Source organism: Dermacentor silvarum, chromosome 5 (assembly GCF_013339745.2).
Source record: "Dermacentor silvarum isolate Dsil-2018 chromosome 5, BIME_Dsil_1.4, whole genome shotgun sequence".
In the NCBI taxonomy this organism is placed as follows: Eukaryota; Metazoa; Arthropoda; class Arachnida; order Ixodida; family Ixodidae; genus Dermacentor; species Dermacentor silvarum.
In genome coordinates this window covers 107552673-107577172 of record NC_051158.1, presented here as the reverse complement: position 1 = coordinate 107577172, position 24500 = coordinate 107552673, and the positions used below count along the sequence as shown (strand labels likewise).

The 24500-nt window shown below is 47.6% G+C and overlaps 1 long non-coding RNA gene across 1 annotated transcript; it reads left to right on the top strand.

Annotated features, from left to right (window-relative positions):
- Positions 1–5267: 5267 nt before the first annotated feature.
- LOC125945943 (uncharacterized) lies at positions 5268–13875 on the top strand. Its single transcript, XR_007467246.1, has 2 exons — positions 5268–5352; positions 13685–13875. It is a non-coding gene; the product is annotated as an uncharacterized LOC125945943 (long non-coding RNA).
- The last annotated feature ends 10625 nt before the right edge of the window (positions 13876–24500 follow it).

Genomic DNA, 24500 nt, shown 5'->3' with positions numbered 1-24500 from the left:
GTGGGAGCAGGGCGACAGCACAGCAAATTGTATGTAGTGGACGATGCCATCGATGGATACACGCACTGTACAAAACGCGGAAGGGCGGATTGTTTTCCCTTGAGCTGCAACAAGCACGGGTCCATCATAAGGCGTCGTAACTTTCCTGAGACGCCTACACAAATCGGAATGCATAACAGATAAAGTCGCACCGGTGTCCACCAAAGCTTCAACGTGCACACCTTCAACAAACACGGACATCATATTACAAGGGCGCGCTGGAGGAATTGTAGTCCTGTCGGTGAATGCAGTTTTTCCTCCGAAAACTGCATTACTTAGTTTTCCGGGCGGCGGTCAGAGGTGAAAGAGGCAGGCCGAAGCGGTGACGAGGAGCGGCGGAAGGGCGATGGTGATCGGCGTCTGGTGGTACGGTAACCATTCGGCGTCTCGGTCGTTGCGGGCGGAAATGGGGAACGGCGTGGAGGGGAAGCGTAACGACGGCTTTGGTAAGAGGCCCCACCAGAATACGCATCGCGTTCACACAGGTCGTACTCGCGACGCTCATCTTGTTGGCGCTTGCGGCAAAAACGTGATATATGGCCGCGATAACCACAGTAATAACAGGTAGGACGAGACGGTCGCCAAGGCGGGTAGTAAGGGGCGCTCGGTGCGCTGTGAGATAGTGCGGTCAGATGGGGCGATGACGGCTCAATTGGTATTGAGGGGACGCTGGCCGGAGGAGTGACACCAACCTGCGTGTATGTGGGTAGAGGCAACGTTGGACGTACACCAGTCGGAGGCGCGGCAGCAACCTGCGCGTATGTTGGTACGGTGCGAGGGGCCGGAGGGTCCACATGCGCAGAGCAGGTCATTGACGCAAGTTCCTCTCTGATAACGTCGCGCAATGCTGCACCAGAAGGCTGAGCAGGAATCATCAACGAAGATGACAAGCCAAGTGATTGAAGTTCTTCGCGTATGATCGCCCGGATCATCAAGCGCAAGTCGGGGTCTGCCGCAGAACGGTGTTCGCTGAAGTCCGGCTGCAAGCGTACGGACTCGAGTTCGTCGAGGCGCTGGCACGTCAAGACGATGTCAGAGACGGTAGCCGGGTTCTTGACGGCGAGCGCGTTGAAGGCCACAGTCCCAATACCTTTAAGAACGTGGCGTATCCTGTCTGACTCAGCCATGGCAACATTGACACGGCGACAGAGTGCAAGCACATCCTCGATGTACGATGTGTAGGACTTGCCGGAGTGTTGTTTGCGAGCATCCAGAGTTTTCTTCGCAAGGGCAGAGCGAACCGCCGGCGTGCCGAAAACTTGCCGTAGTTGCTGCTTGAAGTTCGTCCAACCGGTGAAATCAACCTCATGGTTGAAAAACCAGGTCTTTGCCACACCGGTCAGGTAGAACGAGACATGGCGGAGCTTGTGGGGATCATCCCACCGATTAGCAGAGCTTACGCGCTCGTAATCATCCAGCCAGTCCTCAGCATCTTCACCACGAAGACCAGCGAACAGATGGGGACCGTGCTGGTGGCCGCTGATGATCACAGAAGGTGCGGCTTGTGGAGGCGGGAAGGTTAGGGTAGAAGCGCCAGGCTGCTCGTCCTGCGACATGCTGACGGACAGTGGGCACAAGCGGCGACCCGAACGAAGCTCCAGGGAGTAGGCCAGGGGCGTAGAGGACGGGGAACCAAGAAGCACCTCCACCACTTGTGACGTCACAGTAAGGTCGGACCTTTATTGAGCCCGAGAGACGACACGGCGAAGAAGGGCGGCGTCCACAACCAGCCTGAACAGCCTTCGACAGTCCACGCTGATGATGATGGGCCCGCACGCGCGATGAAGATGAGGGGCACACCCATGATGATGATAATGTAAAGATGATGAAGAATTGCACAATAAATGCCCACAATATATATATATACATATATATATAGATAGATAGAGAGATAGATAGATAGATAGATAGATAGATAGATAGATAGATAGATAGATAGATAGATAGATAGAGCAGCTAGCTCATCAACCAATGTGCATTACGAACATCATCGAGAGTTTCAGGCAAGTACAAATGCCGAGCTCAATGTTTAACAGTGTTACCTTTCACCTAAGTTTGTTGCGGAATAAAAAACGCGATTTTGGCATTACCGGTGGAAATAACTTGCACTGTTCCTCTGCTGCAGTTCCTTTTATTTTGTTGTATTGCGTGTTCGAAATAATTTTCAAATGCTGTACTATAGCCACTATAAAGCCGGCTTATTTCTCACCTCCTTTGCGCAGCTGCAATTTTCTAAATGTTGACACTTCTATGTCTTCAACAGTGTCGATGCGAAGACGCATTTCTCTTACGCGTCCATCTACCAGCCATGGCGTCTGGTAATGTACGAATGCCTCCCTCCATTCCAAAAACAAAAGACCCACATTGCAGATCCTTCACTGACTCCTGTGGTAACGCGTGCATGAGTACACTGCATTGGGAATGCCGACTCCAGGGCACCCACGACAGTAAAACCCCGCCACGTTGCTTGCTTGCCGACTTCGCTTAGCCAGCCAAGTCTCAGCGCGCTATGGAGCACAGTGTAACGCCCCACCTCCACGATGTACGCATATAGGACTCTCTCCCCAAAAACGCAACACAAACGCCGACTGTCAAGGCCCTGTACACTGGTTGTTAGACCCGTGCTCACTCAAGAAGCGCAGCCAAATGCTGGGACCCTTGAAGGCCTACGCCGTCTGGAACGGACATTTCTTTCAATTAATATATAGCTTCACCTACTTCTCGTGTACACGTTTACGCCACACCAACGTCGTTCCAGCAACTGAATGACAATGGTCGCTCTGACAAGATATTCTATATATGCTGAAGACGCTGAGGACACGCTTCAAATCGCCGACATGATTTGTGCTACCCATATCTGACATCCTCGCAGCAGAGCAAACCACAAAAGATAAGGATGCAGATGCGAAGACCTCCTTTTGTCCTCTGTCTATCGAATGTCGCACGTAACGCGCCAGCGAATTCACTTCCTTCTCCGTCAACTTTCGCGCACATTCCCAAACAGCCACCACAGATTCATATGCACTGGGAAATGGTAGGTATTGCGTGCTGTATGGCCTTGCCATGGCCGGTTGCCTTGTTGCCCATATCGTGTCCATCTCGCTTGCCAATCTATACATGCCGTCTCTAAAGGCAACTACTGTCCATGGGGACATCTCGCCCCGACGACAGCCAATCGTTGCTTTAATATATGTCAAGGGCTCATTTTCTTCATCTGAAAAGTAATCAATGTAGCGTGACATTTATTCGCTTGGTCGTCGCGTGCAGCCGTAAACGAAAAACATTATTGCTCCAGGATTGAATTCCGTGCCGATGTGTATGACTCAAGCAGCGTTCCAACTAACCTGTGTATGCGTCTCTGCTGCCTCGGGCTCGCTTCTAGAGATTTTGTCAACTCCATAGTACCACATCACCTCTTAACATAGACGCCGCTCAGAAGAGAGCAACTGGTCAACATTGTTTGAAAAAAAAAAGAAAAAACAGGTGGTTGATTGTGCATTTAGACATCACTGTCACATCACATCGCTTTCGTGTCAGCACTTCCAAACTAAAGTGAAACACCAATTTTAACAATGAGAACGTGTCGAATGGTTCTTGTTTCCAGCTCGCAGTATGCCACAAATACAAACCCCAGTCAATTACTAACAACGCGCTCTTTATGCGAGTTCCAACATATCTCCATACTCTTGCCCTGCTTTCTCACACGTCTATTGGTCACATAGGTGACTAAAAATGAAGTTCTGCGGCTCAACTTTCGAAAACCACGATTTGGTTAAGGGGCACACTGTAGTGGGTGACCCAGAGTAATTTATACCACCTGGGGTTCCTTATGTTGCACCCACGTTAAACGGGCGTTTTTTGCATTGTAACGCAGCCAGCGTGGCCGGGATTGGATCCAGAGCTCTTACGCTTATCAGCACAACGCCACAGTCACGACGTCACTAAGACGGGTACATAGTGCGCGTCTTCAGCACACGTGATTACGTCCGAGCTTGTTAAGTTAGTGCTTTCATTAATTCTTCAAATAGACGCTCTCTAGCACATTCAGTCAAGGAGGCGCACGGGGGAACTGTCGGACGGACAGGTGGAATGGGCTGTGAAATTATAAAGAAAATGAAATGGTCACATTTCATCGTACGTGTTTTTGCGATACGTTTACCTTATTGCTGGCGTGGCGTACGTGCGTTTTAGAAAAGACGAACATACATTTTGGTGTGCTTGTGCGCTTCAAGTGTGTCAGCAAAAGGGGATAAATAGTTATTAACATTCCGTGAAAATTATGCTCTGGGGAAACATATGCCACTACAAAACTGTTGCTGCACACCAGAAACACAATAGAGACTCGTGTCAGGGCCCCACTTTTTCCTAACAATTTTGACAAGGTGCGGCTATTACACATGACTTAACCTTTTGGTTCGGTCCTGTGTAAGGGCGCTACTAGATGGTTCAAGATACTAGGTGTGAATACTAAGTGGCTCGCGACATCTTGTAGCGCCACGCGGAATCACGCAGCTTGCGATATTTCCCCGATCCACGGGCGCGGCATCGCGGCACCGAACGCGATTTCTTCTTCGTTGGAAATAAATTTTTTTTTCATATTTTCGGCTGTTAAGTTGGGTGGGCGGCCCCTCACGAGTCTATACGGTAATACCGTCTTGGCTGCTATGCGTCTAAAGAGTGCACCTTTCCTCCAACGTAACGTCTTCGCGCGCGCGCCAATGTTACGCACGACTACAAGTTGGTTTTCACCAAGATGGTGTAATTAAATGCGCTTCCCGCCACCGATAAAATGTTTTGATAGCTTTAGGGTCGTGCGCACTCTCCACTCGACTTGAGCCTCTCTGCGTACCATGGTGTGGTAGGCACACAACTGGTCAGCGAACATCTACTTCAGCAGCTTCTAACTTCCTACTAGTTAGGTAATGATTTTTTCTGCGTCCTATAGAAAGCCTGCGAGAGGTATAAAAAAGCACTTCCCATAGACGTTTGCATGCTTTGAAGGCAGTGTTCTCACGATGAATTCTTGAGGATGCGCAGCGCTTGCATGTCAAACAGAAAATATAGGCATCTATCTTCTAAAATTAGCGACGGACCCCTTATGGTATGTCAACATTTTTTTTTCAAGTCATGATGGCTACTCTCTTTTGTGCATCAGGCAGTCCATGCGAGTGAACAAGTAACTCCAGCCGTAGTAACTGTTCTGTTTCTTCATAACAGAAGCACTTGCATGGCTTGATTATGAAGGAGCCGAGAAACACCCCGTGTTATATGCTGATGATCGCTGTCTTTTAACTGGCACTTTTATGAAAGGTGGTAAGTGTCCGGTTATTTGCCTCTAAATTATGCAACTATTTTTTGACAATGAAGCTGTGTAGCTCTACAAGGTCTGTCGTGTCCGTGGGCAAAACCTCAACCAATCAGCGGCAGGCGCGCGCCGTGTGCGTCGCTGAGTTTCTTGTAGCGCCACCAGATTGCGCTCGCCTCCGCGCATCCGGATATGTGGCCGTCATAGGTAGCGGTACAAGGTAGTTGTTGAGGAAAAAAAAGATTAAAGAGACATATACAAAAATCCTAGATATAAAGACATGTATACCATACCTGATTAAATTAAGCAGGTTAGGGACGATTTGTCATTACCCCGTTTTAAGGGAGATGTCTTTCCATAATAATTATCATCATCATCGCGGCAGTGGAAGCGCCGGCCGTGCGGGGGAACGTAAAAAGAAAACATGAAACATGAGGCCGACGAAGGCACGGTCTCGTCGCATATGTAAGAAGAACGCAATGAAAAGTGTGCCTAATTTTCTTCAGTCCTGGCTAACCGCCCAGCAGCAGTCAAGAATTTCCAAGTCAAAGATATACAATATCCTTCCCCTAAGCAACTGCTGTAACCGTTTAAGCGAGGACAAAGGATAAGTTCAAGTACGCCATTCCGAAATAAGAGCAGCCAAAATGTTTTCCGAGTGTAATTGCTTCAGTATCCTACTTTTTCAAGGGCAACTAATACTGTTGACGTTTGTTACCTTCTGCCGTAATTGAATCGTACTGCATCAAAAACTGTAGATTATACATTATTACTCTTGTAAGATGTAACTGCTGCTAATCACGGCTTCTGATGGAAAAAATATTCGCTCCAAACCAGCGGAGCTGTGCCAGGAAATGCACTGCATGGTCCTCGGCCGTCTATATTTGGGACAGGATCTACTGGCCACATAGTGGCATGCCGCATTCTTAACCCCTTTTATATGCGGATCTTCACTGCTCCTTATGCCGTGTATGACTTTTCACGCATGACCCTTCTTGCGAGGCCGCATGTATGCCTTTAAGCGTGCGGCACGCCGAAGAATAGCACTTATATCCGCGAGCTTAACCAGGACATGACTAAAAGTGTACAGACGATCAAGCCACGCAAACTATAAAGCAAATCATCTAGCGTGTAATTTCAAAATGTACAAAATGATGACGTATCGGGAAATGAAAGTGACTAAAAATATAGCTTGCCGCCTGTGCGATTGGAACCGAAAACCTCCGCATTACGAGTGCGCTGCACTGCCAATTGTACCGTCGCCAACTGCTGTACTAAGTACCGTAACAATAGTACCGCAATATTATTGATTGTGCAACGCACGCGTAAGGAGAACGTTGTGGCTTCCAAGCTTACCATTCAGCATAAACAGGAGGAGGGTCTCTTTGGAACGCGTCTCAACAAAATACGGAGTCTGGGACTGATGTATGCGATGGCACGAAAATTACCATAATCATTGAGTATTTAGGCGCCTTCGCAGCAGCTTGCTGATGACTATGCTGCTAGGGTCTCTTTTTATCCCGATGCTGAAACAAGTTGTCCCTTCACATCGTCATACCGGTGCTGTTTGTTGTCGAGAGCTACTCTGTGAGAATATAAGGTCATTTTAATGCGAACGCATTAAATGCCCTATACGCGAGAATCCGGCGGTGTAGTCGGCGGCGTTACCGAATGATGGTACCAAAAATTACCGACGACAGAGTGTAAAAAAATGAACTCGAATTTACATCAACTTTCTCAGGGAGGTCGCTGTAAGCAACGTACTTTAGCGTACTGTAACGTACTGTAAGCAACGCTCCCGTCGGCTTCACTCTCACGAGTGAAGCCGACGGGAGCGGACGTGTCGAGTCGAGGTGCCATTTCAGCGCAGCAGGAGCAGCGTGCCAAAGAGATAAGTTTTGTTATTTTATATTTCACTTTTTGGTTTTTTAGGAGGGTTAGCTTAGCCAAGCAATCTTTATAAATTATTTTAAGGCTTTCTCACTTTCTTGGTCTTCTCGCTTAGATAAAAGTAGGTAAAGAAATTTTTTTCCCACATCTACGCCTTGTTAGTACGAGATGATGGTTGGTACTAGGGGGAACCCACGCGTGCGTTGTTCTGAGTGCGAGCGTTCCTACGCGCTGGAAGAAACGCGGTTTAAGTCAGCACGCGAAGCGAATGGTGCAGATTTTATCTGTAGGATGTGTGTGCTAGGGTCGCGGCTAGACCGCCTAGAGCAAGACAAGGATAAGTTAGCTAAGCGGGTTGGAAAGCTAGAAAAGGAACTTAAAATCGAGCAGAAGCAGAGGAAGGAGGCAGAAGAAAAGCTAGCTAACGCAGAAATCCAGCTGAGCGCCACCATTCTGCAAAGCAATGATGAACGCATCGAGGCGAGCACCGCGAACGGAGCTGGCTCCGATGCGAGTGCAGAGACAGCCGAACCCGCCACGCCGGGAAGCAGTGGCGGAAACGTCAGTGATAGTCACGAAGGGGATACCACTGACGCGGCCGGGGAAGAAAACAAAGCCAAGGGCAAGGATAAGAAAGGAGGGGAGGGCATTGTGACTTCGGGGGCAGCTTTCGGCGGTGAGGGGGAAGGAAAGCGTCGAGTTGTCTTTGTTGGGGATTCCAACATGCGTAAAGTAGAACCGGCGATAGCAGAGAGGGTAGGGGCAGACGAACGAGTCCAGGTTAGCGCGCTTCCCGGAAAGCCGATTAGAGAGGTGATAGCGAAGGCCAAGGAACGCATGTGGGACACAATGGAGGAGAGACACCTAGTGGTGATAATGGGCGGAGTGATTGACGTACTGAACGGACGAGGAGCAGGAATCACAAAGCAAATAGCCAAAGGGGTCACCGACCTGCGGAATGTTTCAAAAGAAGTACAAATCGCGGTGTGCACGGTGCCAGAGGTTGAAAGGCAGGGTTATAAAATTGAAAGGGCAGTTCTTGCAGTAAACAGGGAAATTTGGACTCTAGCTAAAGCAATGAATTTTACGGTCATTGACATCAACCGAGAAGTGCACCGAGCAGGCCGCGAAGGCGCTTTTGTGCGTGACGGGATACATTTTAGTGAAAGTGTAGCAACACCGGTCGGAAGTCGATTCGCGGCACGAGCTGTAGCTTTTTTAGGCGGGCCCCAGGCAATCAGGAAGCAGGATTGAGTATTGAACATAGCGAAACACCAGTAAAGGGCAGAATTAGGCGACCAGGAGTCAGGAAAAGACGCAGAAAGGATAAGAATAGAGAAGGTAAAATTTGCTACATTAACATGCAGGGTGGTCGTAAGCAGGAAAAATGGCTGGAAATTCAAACGCAACTGAATGATGAAGCGATTAGCGTGTACGCCTTGACCGAAACGCATCTACGAGATTTGGAGCAGCCGCCTGTTATTGACAACTTTGTATGGGAAGGGTGCAACAGAATGACCGGGTCAAGGAAAGGCGGAGGCGTAGGCGTACTAATTAGGCGAGGTCTGAAGTGGCGAAGGGTAAACGAGACATGTAAAGAGCATTTATGGATTAGTGGTACATGGCAAGGTAAAAAGACGTGGCTGGGAGTAGCTTACCTATGGACAGGTAGTGATAGCAGGAAAAAAATAAGGAATTGGTCGATTGCATTAGAAGCGATATTAATGAGTTCAGTAACTCGGGCCAGGTGATATTAGTGGGAGATATGAACGCGCACATGGACGATTTAGACGGATATACTGATTACAACGGCTCTCTAGTGCTGGATTTGTGTGATGAACAGAACCTTATAGTAGTTAACAGGGAGAATAAGTGTCATGGACAGGTAACGTGGCAATGCGGAAACAGGCAGTCATGTATCGACTACGCCTTAGTCTCAGAAATGGTCTACGAACAACTGGACCAAATGATAATAGACGAAAATGGAAAAAAATAGCCTGGGAAGCGATCATAGACGTTTAGCATTAAAGTTTGGGAGAGATACCAGCGCAGAACATGAACCAATAGCCTCAGAGTTTTTAAAAATGAATGACGAGCAAATAACAGAGATCGCAAACAACATAGAGAAGAAAATTGAGGCTTTTCCTACAGCAGTCTGGGAATATAAGGAACTGGTGGAGGTTATGCAGCATGAAATAAGGCGGACACGGCAATACAATTGTTGGATTGGAAAGAGGAAACCACGTAAGTGGTGGAACAAGGAAATTAAACAAGCTATAGAAGAGCGTAAAGAGGCATCTAGGGTTCATCGAGAAGCCAAAAAGTTGGGATTACAAGAAGAAGAGGTGCTCCTTAGATGGAATACATACAGAGAAAAGAAAAGGGTTGCGAGTGAGCTCGTGCAAGAGAAAATTAAATGCGCAAGTGAACGTTGGGTGCATAACATTCACAAAAGAGACAAAGGCGCCCCAAAAAGATTCTGGAACCATATAAAAGCACTCGGAGCTCCAACTAGAAACTCGCAAACGGCTATAAGGGATGAAGACGGTAACATCTATGAAGGCGATGATGCGCTGCGGTACATCACAGACGTTATCAGGCATAACTTCAGGTACGAGAAAAAGCGTAGTTCAGACAACAGATCCAGCAACAACAGAGAGGCCTGAGAGATCAAAATTCAGCATAGAAAGCTTTTATTGGAAAAAGGCAGCAGAAAATGTCCCTAACAACACGGCAGCAGGACCCGATGAAATCCCAATACAGCTAATCAAAAACCTCGGTCCAAAAAGCAAGGCACTGCTGACTAATGCCATAGAGCAAGTGATTAGAACAAAGAATATTCCCGTTGGATGGCGTGAAAGCAAGATGAATCTCATCTACAAAGGCAAAGGAGATAAGGATAAGACGAGCTCGTACAGGCCAGTTACAGTAACGTCGGTGATATATAGAATGGCAATGCAAGCCATAAAATTAGAACTGTCGAAGTGGGTGGAGGAAAACGGTGTATTGGGGGAACTACAGAATGGGTTCAGGCCAGGCAGACGCTTAGAAGACAATATGTTTGTACTAACTCAGTGCATAGAGATTTCAGTAGCTCAGAAAAGACCTTTATGGGTAGCATTTCTAGATATTAAAGGAGCTTATGACAACGTAGACAGGGAATTGTTGTGGGATATTCTTCAATACGAAGGCATAGATGACGATTTCGTGGAGCTGCTGAGGGAGATATATCGAGACAACCAAGTACAAGTGGCATGGGAAGGCCGAAAAGGAAATGAAATGGTGGGAATTCACCAAGGATTGAAGCAAGGATGCCCTCTGTCACCATTGTTGTTCACGCTTTACGTCAAGGGCATAGAAAGACGACTGGAAAACAGCGAATTAGGTTTTGATTTATCCTACATGCGTAATGGACAAATGGTGCAACAGAAGGTCCCTGGATTGATGTACGCAGACGACATTGTGCTACTAGCGGACAATAAAAAAGATTTACAGATACTTGCGAATATCTGTGGGAACGCAGCGACAAATCTAGGCCTTAAGTTTAGCACAGAGAAATCAGGGATTATGATCTTTAATGAACACACGAGTAACTTCGTGGTGTCAATTCAACAGCAAGTAATACCCATAGTGAAGCAATATAAGTACCTCGGCGTACACATAAACGAAGGAAAGAATTACTCAAGCAACCACCAAGATAATCTGAAAATAAAGGGGAAGCGGAATGCAGCATTAATGAAACACAGAGCACTGTGGGGCCACAATAAGTATGAGGTGGTGCGTGGAATCTGGAAAGGAGTAATGGTGCCAGCGCTAACATTCGCAAATGCCATTATATGCTTAAAATCGGATATATTGGCGGGTTTGGAAGTTAACCAAAGATCAGTAGGCCGGTTGGCTTTGGGAGCACACGGTAATACGACAAATGAGGCAGTGCATGGAGACATGGGTTGGGCCTCTTTTGAAGTCAGAGAAGCACAAAGCAAAATTAGTTTTGAAGAAAGGCTCAGGAACATGGATGAAAATAAATGGGCGGCTAAAGTGCACAAGTATCTCTACATGAAAAGCGTGGACACAGAATGGAGGAAGAGGTCAAGGAAGTTGGCAAACAAGTACAGGATAATCGAAACTGTAAATAGACAACCAGGGGTCATCAGAAAGAAAGTGAGAGAAATAGAGACCGTGAATTGGATGCAAAGAATGGAAACGAAAAGGACAATGGAGATTTACAAGAATGAGAAGAAAGAAATTAGAAGGGAAAATCTGTACGATAACACAAAGGGCAGTGCCTTGCTATTTGAGGCTCGAGCCGGTTGCCTAAGGACGAAAACATATCGGAACAAATATTCGGAACTAGATGAGACATGTGTATGCTGCAGTAAAGATCCAGAGACCACTCAGCACATCCTAATGGAATGCGACGGGATCCACCCAGCGAGAACCGTAGGTAACGTGCAACTCCCAGAAGCGCTTGGGTTTAAAGTGGAAGGAAACATAACAGATCAGCCGTAGAGATCAGCAAGAGACGATTAGAGTACTGGTGGAAAAAAAGCAGGGAAAAGATGGATACGACCTGATCTCTTAAAATCATAGGCAGCGGTACAAGCTAAATTTTTGAAGAAGGTATACTGAGAGGTATACAAAATGCTAGATAAAGAACATGTATAGTATACCTGATTAAATCAAGCAGGCTAGGTGACTATTTGTCGCCACCCCGCTTCAAAGGGGGTGCCAATAAATCATCATCATCATCATCATCATTTAATGCATTTGAAAACAAAATTGGGTAAATTTTGATCTTGCTGGCAATCGAACCCGAGCCTCCGGGGTGCGAGACGAGTATGCTTCCCTGACGTCACGGCCGCTCCACGGCTAAGGCTGGCTAAACGTGTGGCCTGGTGCGTGCGTCGTTATCCACATGACAGCGCAGCCAATGGGTAGGAGGTGGCGCCACGTCATGAGTGGATAAAATGACTGTATGAAATGAAATGTATTAACGTCCAATTGGACGCCGATGAGCGGTTCTTCGAGCTATCAACTCCTCGCGGGCAAGCGAGTGCGTTCAGACGGTTGGTGCGTTTTCATTTGGCCTCACCGAGGGGCAGTTAGAACGCACGGTAGAGCTTGCGCGGACACGGAACGTGCGGAAAAGAGTACTTCACCAAAGGGAATATATTCCTTTCGCATTCGCACATCCAAGCAGTCTTAAGTGTCTCTGCCAAATGTTTTATTGCTACGGACCGCGTTGCTCGCGCGCAAGGTTGCAGAGTTTCTTTCGAGCGAACCTGCGTCAGTGCATGTTCGTGACCAGGACGAGTAACCTTAGCAACGTCTTCATGGTTGCGATTGCAAAACGACCCATGACAACGGAGGCAGACAATGCGGCGAGGCAACAGGGCATGCGCTGTTGGGCTAAGGTTACGCGCCTATCACTACCGCAGACCTATATAGCAGAGGTCTAACATTTTCAGGCGGAACAACAAGAATGCGAAAAACGTAACCGCGGCAGATTTTCCTAACAGCGAGAGCACCGAGCTTCCCCCAGTGTATTATGCAGGGGCAGCAATACACGGCTCCGACCATGGGTCGACTTACTCTAAGGAGAAGGATGGTCGAATTCTGCGGCAATGACTGTTATTTTGGCAGAATTCGCGTTTTTTTTCCCAGTATTTTGACACAGAGAAATTTTCAGAGGGTTTTTGTTGCTGTTATTATAATTTTCGAGACTAACGTTCATTGGAATTTTTCTTTGAAACAATTTAAACGTCAAACTAAGAACTTTTTCTTTCTGTGAATATCGTGTTAACTGAATTGATGCTCGCATAAATTTGTTTTATAACTACAAGTACTCCACTTGAATTTTAGCTTTACCAAATACACAGAATAACAAAGATTTTTTTTCAGGAAGCTCTGCAACAAGTGTACAATACAAGAAGGTAAAATTAAGAGTTTGATGGAAACCACTTTGGTTGGGAGGAGGCATAGTGGCTAGTTGATAATTGAACGCCGACCACCATAAATTAGCAATAACAGATGTTTCCCCTCTTACAGGGGAGCCTTGCTCACAATCACTGCAACCAAAAATTGAGAGCACTAATGACAACACTTATTCACAAGTCTTGTGTTGGGTCTAATTTTCAGTTAATTGCCTTGCCATAATGGGGCCTGTGTGAGTGCACTTGATATTTGAACACAAATAGACTGAGACTTGATTTGTAACATTATGTGGCTATATTGCTCCATGAATATTACGGAAAAGAAAAAAAAACTAGGTAGATACGACCTCGCGGTACCATAAGTGAACTGGCCCAGTTCGTGAACTGAAGTGGCGGCCATGAGACGTTTATAAGCATCCAGACAAGCTCTTCCCCGTTAGGGGTGCTTGCCACACACTTATGTCATTGTCAGTCCACTAAGAGATTGTAACTAACGAAACTTTTGCATTTACAGAGCGAACAACCTGTACGATGTGGGTCACCGAAGACGCCATGAGAAATCCACTTCGCCATTGTCATTTTATCCTACAAGCTATGTGTGGAAACCCATCGTACAACGCATATTCAGTAGAAAAGGGCCTTTGTGAATACCTGCGTAAATTTCCTCGGGGATAAAACTAGAATAAAGATTTTCATAATGCCGTATTTTCATACTATTCAGAAGTTCGAAACTGTAACTTTTGTGTTCTAACGTGTAAAATGCGAGTCGTTAAGAACACCTGGGCCGGTATTTTGTAGCTATGCCTTTCCGATGCAAATGCCTTTTTCACGCTTTTCGTGCTTGGTCAGTGGTCAGAGCGACGGTCCGCTCACGTTATCAACGGGATCAGCCGGCCATGAGCGGTGGATGGTAGCACTAGTACAGAATAAAGCATAACGCATCGCTACGAAATACCAGCCCTGCAATGAATGTTGCTTGTGGAACTTGTTTCGATAGGTCATTTATGCGGTATCTGTGAAATGGCACGCTTACCTAATCGCACCACAAGTCAAGTGTGTCATTTTTTTTTTACTTTTGGATGACAGGCTTATTCAACATGCATGCAAGTAGGCTGTCTGACATGAGCAACAGGTGTGTCCGAAGTTGGAAATAAAGCTATCAGTACTGACAGGAGCTTCGTAACATGCTCCGTAAAATGATCTTTACAATGGAAATAGTGTGAAAATGTCGGGATTTTAGGAAAAGAAGGAACCGGTACTATAAATCAGCATTTACACTTCTATAATTGGCAATGAATGGTGCCTTCCTCTGAATATGACATAGCATTGCCGATTGTTAGGTTACTAGTTTTTAAGGGTGTCTGAATACGTGAAATTTTTGAATAACGAATCGAATAGTGTCCTATTCGATTCGGTCTTCGAATTGAACAGGATTATCGCGTCCAAAGATAGTGGCGCAATTTTTCTCTATTATGTTTCACTGAATACCTCCGTATCAGCGTCAGCATGTCCTTCCACGCTTTATACAAGGCTGAGCAGAGCCCATCCGGCGTGGGTGATTCTCCTGATTGCACATTTTCATCAGCAGTCTTCATCTGCGCTTCTGTAATAGACCCTGAGAATAATTTTGTTTTTTCATCAAGCTGTGGCAACAGTGTAGAGAATTCAGCCTGGAAACGGCTGACGTAATAGAAGCAAACATTCTATAGTGTTGTAAAAATTTGAGCTTCAATTGCTTTCTGCATTAGTTACGTTTCTGCTGTAACCCATGAACTTGACGACCAAGATATTCCATCTAGTGCGCATGTGCACAATCTTTCTTTGATTTATATCACACGTTCCCTCTCCCCTTGACTTTTTTTTTATATTCACGAGTGTTAATAAACCCGGTGTCTTCTGTATCGTACGACTGTCTTGTTCACTACTGGAGCGGCGTTGCCGCCACCCGTAAGCATCGTAACACGTAAGCATCGTAGCGACGAGAATTCCCACCGATACGCAACAGCTGCCGGGTACCAGCCACGAGACAAAGACACCCATCGGCCCAGCCGCAGCCATGGCCCTCAAGCTTCCGGATTTCGTAGAGGACACAGATAAGTGGCACGCGTATCTCGTAAAAGTCGACGCCTACTTTGAAGCAAGCGAGGTTACAGACGACGCCAAGAAGAGGGCCTCCTTGGTTGCAGCGTTAGGATCAAGCACCGTTCAGATTCTTTGCGGTGGAGTGGCACCGAGAAAACTAAGCTCGCTGAGCTATGAAGAAGTCGTTTCAACATTAAATGAACACTATGATCCGTCACCTAACGAGATATCGCAAAGTTTCAAGTTCTTTGATCAAAACCAACAAGAAGGAGAGTCTATGCAGGCATTTATCGTCGAGATTTGTATATGCTAGCCTATAACTGCAACTTCTCTTCGATGTTGCAGCGAATCCTGAGGGATCGCATCGATTGCGGAGTGCGGTCGAAAAACTAGCAGAAACAGCTGTAGTGAAGAAGGACTTGACTCTTTCGTAAGCCGAAGCACTTGCTCTAGCAGCAGAAAGCGCCCAGCTAGGTTCGCAACAGATCGACAGGCAACGTGACGCCGTCGGTGGGCTCAACTTTCAGCGGAAAGGAGAACCCGCAATAATAAGCAATAAGCCAAGCATGTTATCGCAACAATGTAGCTGCTGTGGCAGACAGGGGCATTAAGCCATTACGTGCTCGCGGCGAAGGCGCCGATGTTACAAATACAGGCGACACGGTCACTTGGCGCGAGCATGCTCTCGATCACTTGCCGCCCATCGAAGCTTGGCGATAATTGAATGTTCAGCGAAAAGTGAAGATAGTGGTAGCAACGCATTGCAAATATGGTCACTAAAAAGTAATCAATGCATGGTTCCGCCCCTACGGAAGCTTTTCACGTGGAATATGATTTCACTGAATATGATAATGGACACAGGCTCACCAGTCTACGTGGTGCCCAAAGGAATATGCGAAGCCTATCGTCATAAGTGGTCACCGCTTTCTGAGGCTCCGTTAACCTTTTAACGTTATCTTGGAAAACTATCTGTGCTTGGAGTTCTGCTAATGCAAGCTTCCTATAAGTCAGCGACTTTGGACTGCAATCTCGTAGTGTTAAACTGCGAAGGTCCTAGCCTTTGCGGCCATGACTTATTGCGGAAACTAAAGATACAAGGGGCGCCGCTTCTTCACATCGCGTCGTAGTCAGCCTAAGTGAAGCTGGAGAGTCAAGGAGCTGCACCCGTGATAGATCGGTACACTGACCTTTTCACGGAGGGCGTGGCACTCGTCAAGCGACCACCCGCACGGCTGCATATAAAACACGGAGCAACACCAAGGTTCTGCAAGGCAAGAAGCGTTCCATTAGCTTTGCTAGATAAGGTCTCCGCCGAGTAAGACTGACTCGTGGCCGGGGGCATTAATTCGCCTGTTTCCTATGCAGAATAGGCAGCCCCGGTGGTTCCCGTATTGAAAAGCGATGGGAAAATTCGCATCTGTCGAGATCTTTAACCATGAGCCCAGTCTGTGAAATGGAAAGGTATCCCCTAACCGTAGTAGCCGACATTTTCGCTACGCTTCGCGGTGGACAGCAGTTCAGCATCTTGAATTTACGTGATGCCTACAACCAAGTTCTTCTTGACGAATATTCACGTAAATTAGTTGTTATAAACACTTACAAGTGCATCTTCTGTTATAGTCGACTGCCTATTGGAATTACGTCCTATCTGAGATTCTTCAAAAAACAATTGAGTATGTTCTGCAAGGCCTTCCAGGGGTTCAAGCGTACTTAGATGACGTCCTTATAGCAAATGCGAATGATAATCCGTATACGAATTTGCAAGTTGTTCTGCAGCGTTTCAGAAAATATGGCATGAAGGCCCGGGCGGACAAGCGCCGAGTAGGCGAGGCGTCCGTTACCTATCTAGGACATAGAATTGACGCGGGAGGTTTGCACTCGTCAGAGAAGAACGTCGAGGCAATTAAGCTGGCTCAGACTCCTCGAAATGTTATGGAGCTGCGGTCCTTTATGGGCATGCCCCTTACGTTTTATAACAAATTCTTGCCTAATCTGTCCACGCTCATCAGCCCCTTACACCGACTTCTGGAAAATAAATCAAAATGGTCTTGGGATGGGCCTGAACATAATGCATTCCGGAAAGCTACAGCCGCTTTGCGTTCCGCTCCGGTGCTGACTCACTTCGACCCTGCAAGAGAGCTATTTTTGGAGTGTGTTGCGTCACTCTACAATGCGGGAGCGGTCCTACTCCATCGAATTGAAGGACAGTATCAGCCCTTAGGATTCCGATCTCGGACGCTTACTGCCGCAGAAAAGAATTCGCAGATCGAACGGGACGCATTGGCTCTCGGCTACGTTGTCACGAGATTCTGAGTTTATCTGCTGGGCAGGCAACTCACCCTTGTAAATTACCATCAGCCATTGTTGGGTCTCCTAAGAGCGGACAGGAAAAAGCTGGTTATGGCCGCTGCCCGCATTCAGCGATGGGGCATCATACTCGGGACCTACCGATATCGGTTGCAACATAATCCTGGACAATTCATTTGCAATGCCGATGCTCTGAGCTGTCTACCTCAACCATTGCAGGAGGAAGCGGACCAGGAAATGGAGGCCCAAATCGTACTGGCCCTAGACCAGTGATATCACCGGCCGTGCCATTAAAGGAACTCTAAGCACTCGCCGTAAATGATGAGGTACTCGCACAGGTACGCAAGTGCACACGGGGAGGTTGGCCGCACAGTTTTATCATTGGAACGAAAGAACTGGCACATTCCTACGACAAGCACCATGAGCTGTCTGTTACTGAAGAAATGCTCTACTTGATCGCTTTGTAGTGCCAACAGAAGCACGAGGGAAGCTGTTAAGGCTACTCATGCAGCCCACCAAGACGTATCCGCTATGAAGACAAAAGGCACGTCTTTATGTTGGTGGGCCGGCTTAGAGCAGGACATCGAGCGCATTGCTGCGACATGCCACAACTGCGTGCGATCATTACCGACGCCTCAGGCGAAAGAACCAGCAAATTGGCCCGATACGCGCGAAGGTGGTCGCGCCAGCATATAGTCTATACGGGACCAATCAAAGGTAAAATGATACTGGCAGTCGCCGATTCACACACAAAGTGGATCGAGGCGGTTCCCGTGTCGCAGGTGAACACTCTCAACAGAATCAATGCCCTCAGGACAATATTTAGCCCTTTCGGCATACCGCGCACGGTGGTGTCCGACAACGGGACGCCATTCACGGCATGGGAGTTTTAGCAGTTTATGCAGCACAATGGAATCGTGCATATTGGAACACCTCCCTATCTCCCCCAGAGAAATGGCCTAACCGAGCGATGCGTGCGCACATTCAAAGAAGGCTTGAAGAAGATAGGAGGTGTTTGCCTCATAACGTCGTTGGCCCGCGTGTTGTGCAATTATCGAAACGCACCACACCAAGCGGGCCCTTCTCCTTCAGAGATGCTATTAGGTTACCGTTTGCGCACAAGATTGGACATGTCTTTTCCTCCAGAGACTGCCCTGCCAAAGCTGCCTATGAATATTGCTGGAATTTTGCGCTGGGAGACTATATGTACGTGCGAAATTACGGCGCCGACGATAAGTGGTTCCCGGGCTCTGTGGAAGCTATTTCCGGTTCTCGCCTCCGGGATGTTAAGATTGCGAACGGGCTTGCCAGCTGCCACATGGATCAAGTTTTGTAAACGAAGCAGAAATGAGACCCCAGCAGCCGTCGGCCTGCCGAGGCCTCCTACACCAGGTTCCCCGGTAATAAAGGAACCACGGGCGGCTGATACATCCGCGACAATACCAGAAGCACAACCCCAGGAGCTACGTCGCTCCACGCGATCAAAGAAACCTGTCGTACGTTTTGGCTACTAAAGGTGAAGAAATGCTCTGCTGAGGTCATCGCTTTGTAGTCCCAACAGATGCGCGAGGGAAGGTGATATGGCTACAAATTCAGCCCACCAAGGTGTATCCGCTATGAAGGCTAAAGGCAGGTCTTTATTTTGGTGGCCCGGCTTAGAGCAGGACATCAAGCGCATTGCTGCGACATGCCAAAACTGCGTGCAATTATTACCGATGCTTCAGGCGAAAGAACCAGTAAATTGGTCCAATACGCACGAACGGTGGTCGCGCTTGCATATCGGCTATACGGGACCAATCAAAGGGGAAATGATATATTATGGGGTTTTACGTGCTAAAACCACGATCTGATTATGAGGCACGCCGTAGAGGGGGACTCCGCAAATATGGACCACCTAGGGTTGTTTAACGTGCACCTAAATCTAAGTACACGGTTGTTTTCGCATTTCGCACCCATCGAAATGCGACCGCCGTGGTCGGGATTCGATCCCGCGACCTCGTGCTCAGCAGCCCAACACCATAGCCACTGAGTAACCACGGGGGGTTAAATCACCGCAGGAAATCCACCACGTGCAACAAAACGCCAAAAAGTCTCCAAGAAACCGTAGGCCGTTCAGCGCAAGACAAGCTCTAGATGAATAGTACGAACTACCACTCAAGTGAAGAACACGATGTAGGATTTCTGTCTAGGCTCACTTTTCAGGTATACTGGTCCAGCAAAATCCACACCAGCAATGTCAAACGGTTTCGACACATTCACTCGGTTTGCAGGTAGCGACGCCATTGGATCCGTCGCAGGCTTGGTCCTTAAGCGCGCGCACCAAGCAGACCACCCGATCACTTTTAAAGACGATAGTCTTTCTTGGGGAACCTAGACGCTGAAAATTTGGTCTGTCTGTCTGTCTGTCTGTCTGTCTGTCTTTCTGTTTGTCTGTCTGTCAACCGATTCAGCCACCCGGCCAAAGTTGGACCACTTGCTTACCGCCCACACTACTTAAACTGGTACGGCTGTTCATACTTGTGAACGTTATCGATCAAAAAGTAAATATTACGCATATCTGAGGCGCAACATCACTAGGTAACTATTAGGAGGTGTGTTTCTTTAATAGAAAATACATAGATACGTAACTCTAAAGACCCTAGGTTCTTAAGCTGCGCTGAAAATGCCATGCTATGCGCGCCGACGAACGACGTCTGCCACGAAGGGAGGGAACCCTCTGCACAAGCTCGTGTTTCCCCGACTGCGCACCGACGAGCGCCCTCTGCCATGGCGGAAGGACACCCTCTGCACAAGCTCATGTTTCCCGATGTATTGCCAGATGGCGTCCATGTCTCACGCAGCGCCTCCTCAATTTTATCAATGCCAGCCAGATGCGGCCGATTCAACATAAAGGAAGCGCTGTCTGAGGCAGGGCAAAACATAAATGGCCGCTTGATGAAATACAACCCACTCTACAACACACGTGACCGAAACATTGCTGACATATCGTGGAGGTACGAACACATGGCATGCCAGCAGTGATAATGCGGTAAAATGAAATCTGTTCAAACAAACCTCCATTGCATTTATCATGCCAGGACGGAAATGGTACGAGAACAGCCTCACGGGTGGCCGCGGATCAGACCAGCACTCATGTAGTACGGCCGGCAGAAGACTATCGTCTTTCGACGACATTTGCAGCGAAGCACGCAGATACGCGGCCATTTTTTCCACGCACTGCTTCGCCTTCCTCACCCCGAAGCACTCTCGGAGTTCTGCGATGGTTGTTGCGATTCCCGCGTGAAAAAGCCTCCGGTGTAAGCACGTTGCCATGAGTTCAGTGGCGCGGTGATCACCGGAAAGCTGGATCGTGTGCTTGATGCCATCCTGGTCTGCGACCTTCCCAAGTCTCGTTTGAATCCCCAGCAAACCATCCTCCTCCAAAAGGAAGGAGTACAAATCTCTGATTTTAGATGCCTTGGGGAGGTGTCGTCCTCCCAGGAGGGCTGAGACTTTAAGGCCTAATCGCTGCTTTTGGGCAATGGAAAGATAATACCTTTCCGAAGCGGCGAGCTCCTCCGACGTTAGGTGGTCTTTAGGGGCTGGCAGGCCTCGAACGGCTGCGACAAACCTTAGTGTCCATGCTGTGACCCTTACCACCCGCAACCAGGTACTATGCTTTACAAGTCGAAGACAGGGTGCGCCAATGCAAGTGAAGCATTGAGCGTAACGGTGTCTACTCCTGAGTCCTCGTCTTGTATTATGGTCAGATTGGCAGTCGAGATTTTGGGCCTTGCTAACCTTGCTAACGTCTTGCTAACCAAGCCGTTCCTGTCAATCACTGTCTATCAGAGACCGGACCCAAGTGCCCCGAGAACAGTGGTTCCACTGAGAAGAGTTAGTATTATCTTGTATTTCTGTGAACTGGTTTCTAACAAAGTGTTGCCACCTTATAGCGAAACCTCGGATCCAACGAAGAGCCACCGTTGAATCGGTCCAAAAGTAGCAATTCGAAGAAGGTATTCCCAGTGTGACAGCTATACGCTTCGCAAGTCGGGCACTCAGATAGAGCTCCAGTAAGCTCGAGCCGTGGAAGGGATAGCTGTGTCAGCGGAGCTACTCGGGCTTTTGCCATGAGCATCTTTACAGTTGCTTCCTCTTGGTTCTGCCGCAGGTAAGCCACAGCACCATAGGCTGGGTTGCTTGCATTCGCAAAACTGTAGAGCTCATATGAGTTCAAGTCGCTAGTTCATAAACAAAGTCTGGGCACCGAAAGAGTGTTAATATCAGGGACATCTTTGCACCACGCAACATGATCTCTTGGAAATATTGTGTCGGAATCTCGCTATCCTATTCATGTCTCATTCGCCAAATGCTCTGAAAGAGGATCTTGGTGCGGATCAGAAAAGGAGTTGGAGGATGTAGAGCATCGAGCAGACGAGAGGAGCTCTGCAGGATGAACCGTTTCGTTGACCGAGCTCCTTGCAGATATTCAATAACTGGATCGACGTTCCAACTTAGGTTGTCTGATCTGGTATTCCACAGTACTCCGAGTATCTTCGTTTGCTCCTGCTGTTGTATGAGTCTTTTCATGTTGGTGCAGTTAGTCACCCATTTCTGCGACTTCAGTCCAGCTTCTACGAATATCTCTGTAGCATGGTCGTATTATTCGCAGGCGTCTTGAGCAGTAGGAACGCGGGTGACCATGTCATCCATATAAATGCAACTCGCCAACTTCTCAGCTGTTCAACGGTGCTTTCGGGATACGCGCTAGAAGTGATATTGCAATGGGGCAGATATTGCAATGGGGCAGTCGGTAAAGAGGGGTTTGCCATAGTACCAAAGGGCGCGCGTGTCATGCAGTAATCGCGAACCTGATGCACGTCATATTGTCACGTTGTAGTGACGGTGAAGAAAACAGTCGCAAAACTGTGAATGACAAAACGAACTTTTGTATTGGCGAACCTGTGCTCACAAAAGCAAGTTGCACTCGAAGCACAACCATAGCGACGAACACAGTCAGCGATCATCAAAATGTGATCAGCGGCGTAACGCGTCGGCTATTATACATGAGTCATCGAAGGTTCCAGAGTAATCGCCGGTGCCCGCATGTCTTCCAGAAAGTACTAGACAATTCACGTCGCTCATACTATCAGATTACATAAGCGTCGGTGACAACAGACAACGAATACAAGCATCGATAACGTTCGAGAAACTTCCGAAACATGCAGGCGCGTCCTGCGCCGAGCGATAACGTTTAACATTTGTGAGCCGGTGAAAAGCGGTCGCTGGTGAAATATAAACTACACGTGTCAATATATTCCTCTTGGTGTTTTTTTCAAACCAAAGGATTCTCAGGACGCCCCTGTTGCACGGCTTGGTTCTAATCTGCAAGAAGGCTTTCTGAACGTCGGCCGCGACCCCGTACTGGTGCTGACGAAAGCGCAGCAACATCTTTCACATGTCGTTGCTGAGGTTGGGGCGTTTTTCCATGTGGTCGATGAGCGAACACATTCCAGTGCCATGAGATGACGCATCGAAGATGACTCTGAGTTTAGTCGTTGTGGACGATTCCCTGATTACTTAACGATGGGGAATATAGTACTTCGTTGTAATCGCATCCTCGATGACGGGAATTGGTTCCGCATGACCATCCTTGAGATACGGTCTGACTGCTGCATCATAGCTAAACAGAAGCATCCCGTAGCCTTAGGCCAAGTTTTGGAAGCTCGAAGTTGCCCATGTATTTGTGCTATTGAAGTGCAGGAAATGCCCGGGAATGGGGGAATGCTTGGAAATAAGATGTTTTCATATTTTATGGTATTATTTGCGGTGAGTCGGATATTTTCTACGCCATGTATGTAAAAGCGAATTGCTCTTGTTTATAATGCCGCCCATTAATCGATTTCGCACGTTTCGCCTCAACACGCAGTCACATCATCGTCATCAGCCTATATTTATGTCCACTGCAGGACGAAGAATTCTCCCTGCGATCTCCAGTTACCCCTGCCTTGCGCTAGCAGATTCCAACTTGTGCCTGGGAAGTTCATAACTTCATCGCTCCACCTAGTTTTCTGTCGTCCTAGACTGCGCTTCCCTTGTCTTGGTATCCATTCTGTAACCCTAATGTTCCACCGGTTATCCATCCTACGCATTACATGGCCTGCGCAGCTCCACTTTTTCCGCCTAATGTCAACTAGATTAGCGGCTATCTCCGTTTGTTCTCTAATTCACACCGCTCTCTTCCTGTCTCTTAACGTTAGGCCTGACATTCTGCGTTCCATCGCTCTTTGTGCGGTCCCTAACTTGTTCTCTAGCTTCTTTGTTAACCTCCAATTTTCTGCCGCATATGTTAGCACTGGTAAAATGCAATGATTGTACACTTTTCTTTTCAACGACAGTGGTAATCTTCCAGTCAGGATTTCGTAATGCCTGCCGTATGCACTCCAGCCCAATTTTATTCGTCAATAAATTTCTTTCTGATGATCAGGTCCCCCGTGAGTAATTGACCTAGATAAACGTACTCCTTTACAGACTCTAGAGGCTGACAGGTGATCCTGAATTCTTGGCCGGTATTTTGTAGCGATGCCTCATGACTCATTCTATACTAGTCTTATCATCCACCGATCACGGCCGGCTGATCCCGTTGATAACGCCAGCCGACCATCGCTCTGACCACTGACAAAGCGCGATAAGCGCGAAACGGCATTAGCACCAGAAAGGCATCGCTACAAAGTACCGGCTCTTTTTCCCTTGCCAGGCTATTGAACATTATCTTTCCCTTCTGCATATTAATCTTCAACCCCACTCTTAAACTTTCTCCTTCAAGGTCCTCAATCATTTGCTGTAATTCGTCCCGTTGTTGCTGAATAGGACATTGTCATCTGCAAAGCGAAGGTTGTTGAGATATTCGCCGTTGATTCTCACTCCTAAGCCTTCCCAGTCAAAGAGCTTGAAATTCT